This window comes from Scylla paramamosain, unplaced genomic scaffold, assembly GCF_035594125.1.
Source record: "Scylla paramamosain isolate STU-SP2022 unplaced genomic scaffold, ASM3559412v1 Contig45, whole genome shotgun sequence".
In the NCBI taxonomy this organism is placed as follows: domain Eukaryota; kingdom Metazoa; phylum Arthropoda; class Malacostraca; order Decapoda; family Portunidae; genus Scylla; species Scylla paramamosain.
In genome coordinates, this window is record NW_026973710.1 from 678,143 (window position 1) to 685,000 (window position 6,858).

Consider the following 6,858-nt stretch of genomic DNA (forward strand, 5'->3'; position numbering starts at 1 on the left):
CCTTTCATACGCATACGATGTATGCGTAACGACAGCACGAGCGTAAACAAGGATATTTTAGCTGTAGTAACCCCTGTCAACCTTCCATATATTTCACCATTCATTCCTTTTCACAGTAAAACATTAACATTTACCCTTTTCCTTCACAAACCCCACCTGGCCTTGAAATATAAGCTAACCACTGGACGTCCCGTCTGAGAATAAGTTCTGCTTCTTCATCCCACAGGCAGACATGCGGTAAACTAAACGGAATTACATCGCGTGCAATGACTTCACAGAAAACCCAGAATGAAGCTTGTGAATCCGCGGGTCGAGCTGGCATGAGCGGGGCGTGCGTGTCAGAATGATGCAGCCTCGTATGGTGGCCTTCATTTCACTTCAGTTTTGGAATAATATCACTGGTATGGATATATTACATTAATTATTTAGGATCAGCTGCCGCATCGCAACCGTCTGTGTGTGTGTGTGTGTGTGTGTGTGTGTGTGTGTCGAGCGAGGACTGGTCAGCGATGATATGCTTTTTGTGCGTGTCCGTGTATGCAGACGAGCTTCGAATTATTAAACCTTCTCTCTGATGAACCTTACTAGATGGAATAACGTAGAACTTAGAAGAGTATTTTCAAAAGTTTTTGTCTTATTTTTATATTTTGATAGACTGGTTTTTAAGTGTTTTATGATACTAGTTTTGCAAGAACTCTGCTTCACTGCCGTCATATATTTGCTTCATATGAAAGACCACAGCGTTGAAATATGAAACTTACTCGTATGTGTCATTCATTATTGACTTCCTCGCTTTATTTATCCCTAGTAGGTCGGCTGCTCTTATATGTTGTCGTAGATAACTGTGCATCCCCTTTCTCGCGCCTTAACCTAAATTTATCAGTCTACCTGTCCATCAATCTATCTGCTTTCTCACTATCGACTGACTGACTGAAATGCCATCCCAAATCAGTCAATTTAATCTTTCTCTCTACCGACTGACTAAGTGAAATGCCACAGGGTTTGAGTATGTGCTAAACCTTAGCGGGAACTTGCCTGCTTTTTGCCTGCTAAATCCAAGATCCCTCCTGATCCCACTGAGACTGCATCTGACATTGGGGTTGCAGCATACCGCACATGATGAACTAATTTGGGACGAGTTTTCTCAGTGGCAATTTTTTTCATTATTGATACCTGATATGAAGAGATAGGCCAACTATGGGGACACATGACCTGCTTGGCGGAGGTCTGCGCTCTCTCATTGCTTTATAGTTGGGCTGTTCATCGCTTCTGCCATTTCCTTTTGTGTCCTCAACTAATTTCCTATTTACAACATTTTTTTTTCAGTATCATTCGCAAGTGTGTGTGTGTGTGTGTAATGAGATACAAAACAGTCAACCTATAGGGTGATATATTTCATATTCCGTTACGGTGATCACCGACGAGGAAGAAGAGTCAGACCCAGGACGTCACAGTTCCCCCACAAAGAGGAAGCGTCAGTGGTACTTTCAAGGTTTTAATCAAGAGTAGATGGAGCAAGTGGAATTTACAAGGTCTTGACAACTGAAGGAGCGAAGCACATGTTGCTGTTCCTGAACAATATCTTGAAAAAAGTTGATGAAATGAATACTGAATTTCAAACAGTCTTTCAGAATGCACAAACTATACAAGGCCATCTGCAGTATGTATCGAAACATCATGGCTACGTTCATTAAGGATGAAATCTTGGTTAGTGAGAAGCTGTCAACAATTGATCCAACTGATTCAAAGAATTACAAAGACCTAAAAGACATTGATCTAGGTGGCAGATGTGAAGCAGCGTTAATGACAGAGAGTGTCTAGGGAAAAATGAAAGTAGGTTTAGATCAGACTGCTTAAAGTTTTGTCTTAGAACTTTCCTGTCAGATACGCAAAAGGTTTCCTGTAGAAGAAGACAGCGTCATTGCTTTGCTGCAGTGTATGGATCCACAGGAATCAACAAGTCCTGAAAGACAGCTGAAGTCCATCATTAAACTTGTTTAAAAATGTCCTTCTCTGGTGGCTGAGCATCAGCTTGATGATTCACAGGAAGAATGGCGGGTCCTGCCTTGGCCAAAGGAGTTAGGTACTCCATTCTGTGTTCAGTTTGGAGGTGCCAACATTTTGGCACGATCTCAGAACTATATTGCATGTATATGGGCAGCCAAAATTTAGAGTTTTGTCTCATATTATGTGCGGGCCAGCTGGTATTGCCACTCTCTTCAGCTAGTGTTCAAAGAGTATTTTCCAAACTGAATTTGATCAAAACAAAACAAACAAACAGCCTGAAAAATCGGAGTGTAGTGTGAAGGTTTCTAGCCAAACAAGCCATTACACGGCAAAATTCTGTATGCTTCACTCGGAATCCGCCAACGTGTGTAGTACAAGAAGTAAAAAATGGAAACTGCTATAAAAAATATAAAGATTTATTGTCAAAGCAGCCCACAGTAACACTTCCTTTTGACTCTGAATGCGAAGATAACCTGTAAGATGTTTTTTTTTTTGTATTCTTTTTACAAGGAAAACCCAGGGCACACAACACCACAAACACGGAAAGCAAGTTTTTTTTTTTTCCTGTATTCACGGAATAACGACCTACAATAAAGATTTTCTTAAGTTTACCTTTTATTTGTAAGACACGTTTTCTGTTGTGTAATAAAGTAACGATGTACTGTATAGTTGTACCGTTAACATATTTTGCCATTTTTAATATAAAGATGAACATTTAATAAGATTATTTCGCATAATGGTCTACCTTGAAAAAAAAAAAAAATATTGATCTTCAAAAATTTGTAATGTTTTCCCAAGCGGTGGCAACATTGGTCGACAGCTATCAGTAACAGTGCGCAGTGGTGGACCTAATTAACTCACAGCCACGCAAAGTAAGTAAAGACACCCACTGCTTATATCCAGATCTCTCATTTCATTTTCTGGCCATGGGAAGAGAGTACGGAGACTGTCATTAGTATAAAGTGGTCAGCGGCAACGGATAGTGAGGAAGGGGCGCTGTATGAGGCTAGCTATATACCCTCTCTCTCTCTCTCTCTCTCTCTCTCTCTCTCTCTCTCTCTCTCAAACCATATATGAATCTCTAACGAAGCATAGGTCTTCACGGCTGAATAAATGCAAATGTTATTATTTGTAGTGTATTGGTAAGTATTGTAGCCGTAATGTTAGTCGAGGCTGGTTGAGTTTGGACGGTGCAAGGGGGTATACACACACACACACACACACACACACACACACACACACACGAAAAAAAAAAAAAGTGTCAGAAACGTTATAGCTTATTCACATACGTATTTTCCCATTAATGGGGAGTTTTGAGAACGAGTGGTTGTCACCAGGTGGCAGACCAAACCTTTCTCTCACATACAAGCAATATCAGATATACCTACAGTGTTATTCTATTTACATGAAGATGCAATGGGCTTATATAATTTATTTTTCTACGTAATCCCTTCTAAGTAGTAACACAAGTAAACCCAAACTCTTTTCATGAACAAATGTATCTAAGTTGATTTTCTAGTGAATCTGCATTTAGATTTATTTGGTCATCTTAAGATTTCCAAATAGATACACTCTTGATTGGAAACGTCTTAATCTAGACGACAGTAAACATAAAGGCAACATGTCTGTGACAGTCAAAAGTCCAAAGTACATACATCTCCTTCCTAGTTTATGGAAACGGCAATTTTAATAAAAAAAAAGTTGGCACCTCGAGTGTCCTGGCGATAGTAATGCTGTATCTCTAACCAAAACAAACACCTGACTCGGCCGCGCTGCTTCAACTTAAGAAACACGTTGTTGGACAAGAAGCTGAATGTTGGTGCGGTGCCCATCTCCACTACGCCCTAAACAATGGATTACGGCAGCTGGACACTACAGCAGCAGCAGGATCGCCTGAGAGATGTTTGTTTTGCTTCTCCATTACTTTGTCGCTCGCTTCGTGAGAGGGATGCTAAAATACCCACAAAAAAAAAAAAAAAAAAAAAAAAACTGGAGCCATATATCACGATGTTAGTGAGTAGGTTGTGTCATACTATATAGTGCAGTGTGATTGTTTATTTTTTTCATCGTCCAAATCAATAGTTTTTATACTTGTAATATGCTTTATTTAAGATAATGCTAGCAGTTTACTCGATAATCACACACAAAAAAAAAAAAAAAATTTGACCACATTCTGTCAATATTATCCATACCGGATATTGAAAAGTCGATACATCATTTCAATAGTGTCATGATGATCAATGTTCTGTGCATCTTTACGCACCTGGGATTTACTACAACAATATTTTAGCTCTCTTTCCTACAGTTAGATGAGCACCAACGACATCTAGCGGTTGAGTTCCGAAAACTCCCCATTCCTCCCAATCTCACTGCCTTCGTACCTAGCCTAACTTAAACCAAGCAGGTAATTTCCCGCACACAGGAACGTTCTGCTCTCACCACAACTGTTTTCAAAGGCCACGTACATAAATTAGCCGGGTTTTCGAGTGTTTCTTCTCCTCCTTCATTACTATTAGTCATTATTGCTGTTATTATTATCATCATCATTATTGAAGCTGCTATACTATATTATTTTTTTTGTTATTATTATTATCATCATTATTATCATTATTATTATTATTATTGCTGTTGTTATTATTATTTCCATTATTATTATCATTATAATTATTTTGCTATTATCATTATTAATGTTATAATTAGCATTACTGCTACTACACTACTATTACTATTACTAATACTGCGATTGCTATTATCATTACTATCACTATTCTGTTATTATTGTTGTTGTTAGCAATGTTATTTAAGCCATGTACGCGAAGAATAACCGATGTGTATTGGAATAAACTTCTGAGTCTGAATCCGAATCTATCAAGAATATAGAAAACTTATTAATCTGTCATTAGAACCATAAAAACACCCTGAAAAACCCTTGTCACTTCAGTTCACTACGTAGAGCAGCTTGGCAGTAGTGGAGATGCGGCGCAGAAGTGGTTCTCAATAAGGTTTAATACTTGATACTTCACCCTGTTAGCCTAATAAAACAATCCAGCATTTAACTGTTCCCCTTTAACGTAACGAGGGCTCGAGGACAGGGCTGCTGCTGCTGCTGCTGTTCCCCTGCTGGCCTCGTCTGGCGAATAGTTGCAAAAATGGTGTTCCTAGCATTCCTAACTTTTTTTGCAAGATTTTTAAATGATAATTTGCATCCGTTGTGTGCATTATACGTATCATGCTTCTGCTTCAACCTCACCGCCGCTGTCTCCTCCTCCTCCCCCTTCTTTCCTTCTTTCCTTCTTTCCTCCTTTTTATTTATTTTTTTCTTATTTTCTCTTCAGTTTTTTTTTCTCTTTTTCTCTTGTTCTTTTTCATCTTTCCTTCCTTGTTCTCTCGTTGCCGTCGTCGTCGTCGCTGTTGTTGTTGTTGTTGTTGTTGTTGTCGTTGTTGTTGCTGTTTCCTTTTCTCCTCCTCCTTCTCTCCTCTTTCTTCTCTCCTTTTCTTCTCACCTTTCCTTTCTTTTCTTTTCCTTTCCTTTCCTTTCCTGTGTTCGCTTCTCCCATCCTCTTATCTTCTGCAGTTTCATTTCATTTCGTTTCATCTCGTCTGCTTCTTTCACCTTCTTCCCTTAACCCTCCCTCCCCTCTCTCTCTCTCTCTCTCTCTCTCTCTCTCTCTCTCTCTCTCTCTCTCTCTCTCTCTCCCACATGCAGCTGCAAGGAATAAGTTGAAGGCACGGGGAGGAGAGGAAGGAAGAATGTGTAGGTATTAAAGGCAATGTTCTTGGTTATACAGTTTTGTGAGGGCGTGTTGGAGATCCGAGGTGCAGCCCTGCCAGGAGGGAAATAATGAGGCAAAAGTGAAGCAGCGAAGGAGGAAACAAAAGAGGAAAGTATGACAAACGTACGGGGAAAAGAATGCAAAAAGGGGATAACGAGATAGAAAGAAAAGAGGATAATGTACTCTTTCGTAAATGGGAGAGTAGAGAATAAATAAATGGAAAAAAATGAGGAAACAGAGAGGAAAGTATGACAAACGGACGGGGAAGAGATTTAAAATGGATAATGAGGTAGAAAGAAAAAGAAAATATGTTTTTGCGAAGATAGGAGAACAGAGAATAGGTAAATAAAAAAAAATGAGGTACCGAAAGGGGAAACAAAGAGAGAAAACAATGACAAATGGACCACGAAAGAGTCAAAATCGATAACGAAGGAAGGAAGGAAGGAAGGAGGAAAAATAACATAGACTTACGTAATGACAGTAAACAAGGAAATAGGAAAATGAAATGAATAAAAATAAGAGAGAGAATAAAAGAAGACATCTCAGGCAGAAAGCAGAAAAAAAATGGCTGACAAAATTTAATTAAAATGATGTTTTTGTTTCTTTGATGTCCAAGAGAAATAAATGTTATGCAACGAAAAAAAAAACAATTACGCTGTTAGAATTTACTTTGTTAAATTCTAATTAATGGTACCCATAGTCGAGAGAGAGAGAGAGAGAGAGAGAGAGAGAGAGAGAGAGAGAGAGAGAGAGAGAGAGAGAGAGAGAGAGTGAGAGAGAGAGAGAGAGATTAGGAAGTTTTTTTTTAATGAAACTGGAAGATTTTATGCCACTAAAATATGAAGTAGCCAGTTTATACTAAAAAGTTAATTACATTCTCTCTCTCTCTCTCTCTCTCTCTCTCTCTCTCTCTCTCTCTCTCTCTCTCTCTCTCTCTCTCTCTCTCTCTCTCTCTCTCTCTCTCTCTCTCTCTCTCTCTCTCTCTCTCTCTCTCTCTCTCTCTCTCTCTCTCTCTCTCTCTCTCTCTCTCTCTCTTCATTTGTTTCAGGTCTATTTATAAAAGTCTTATTTATCGAGT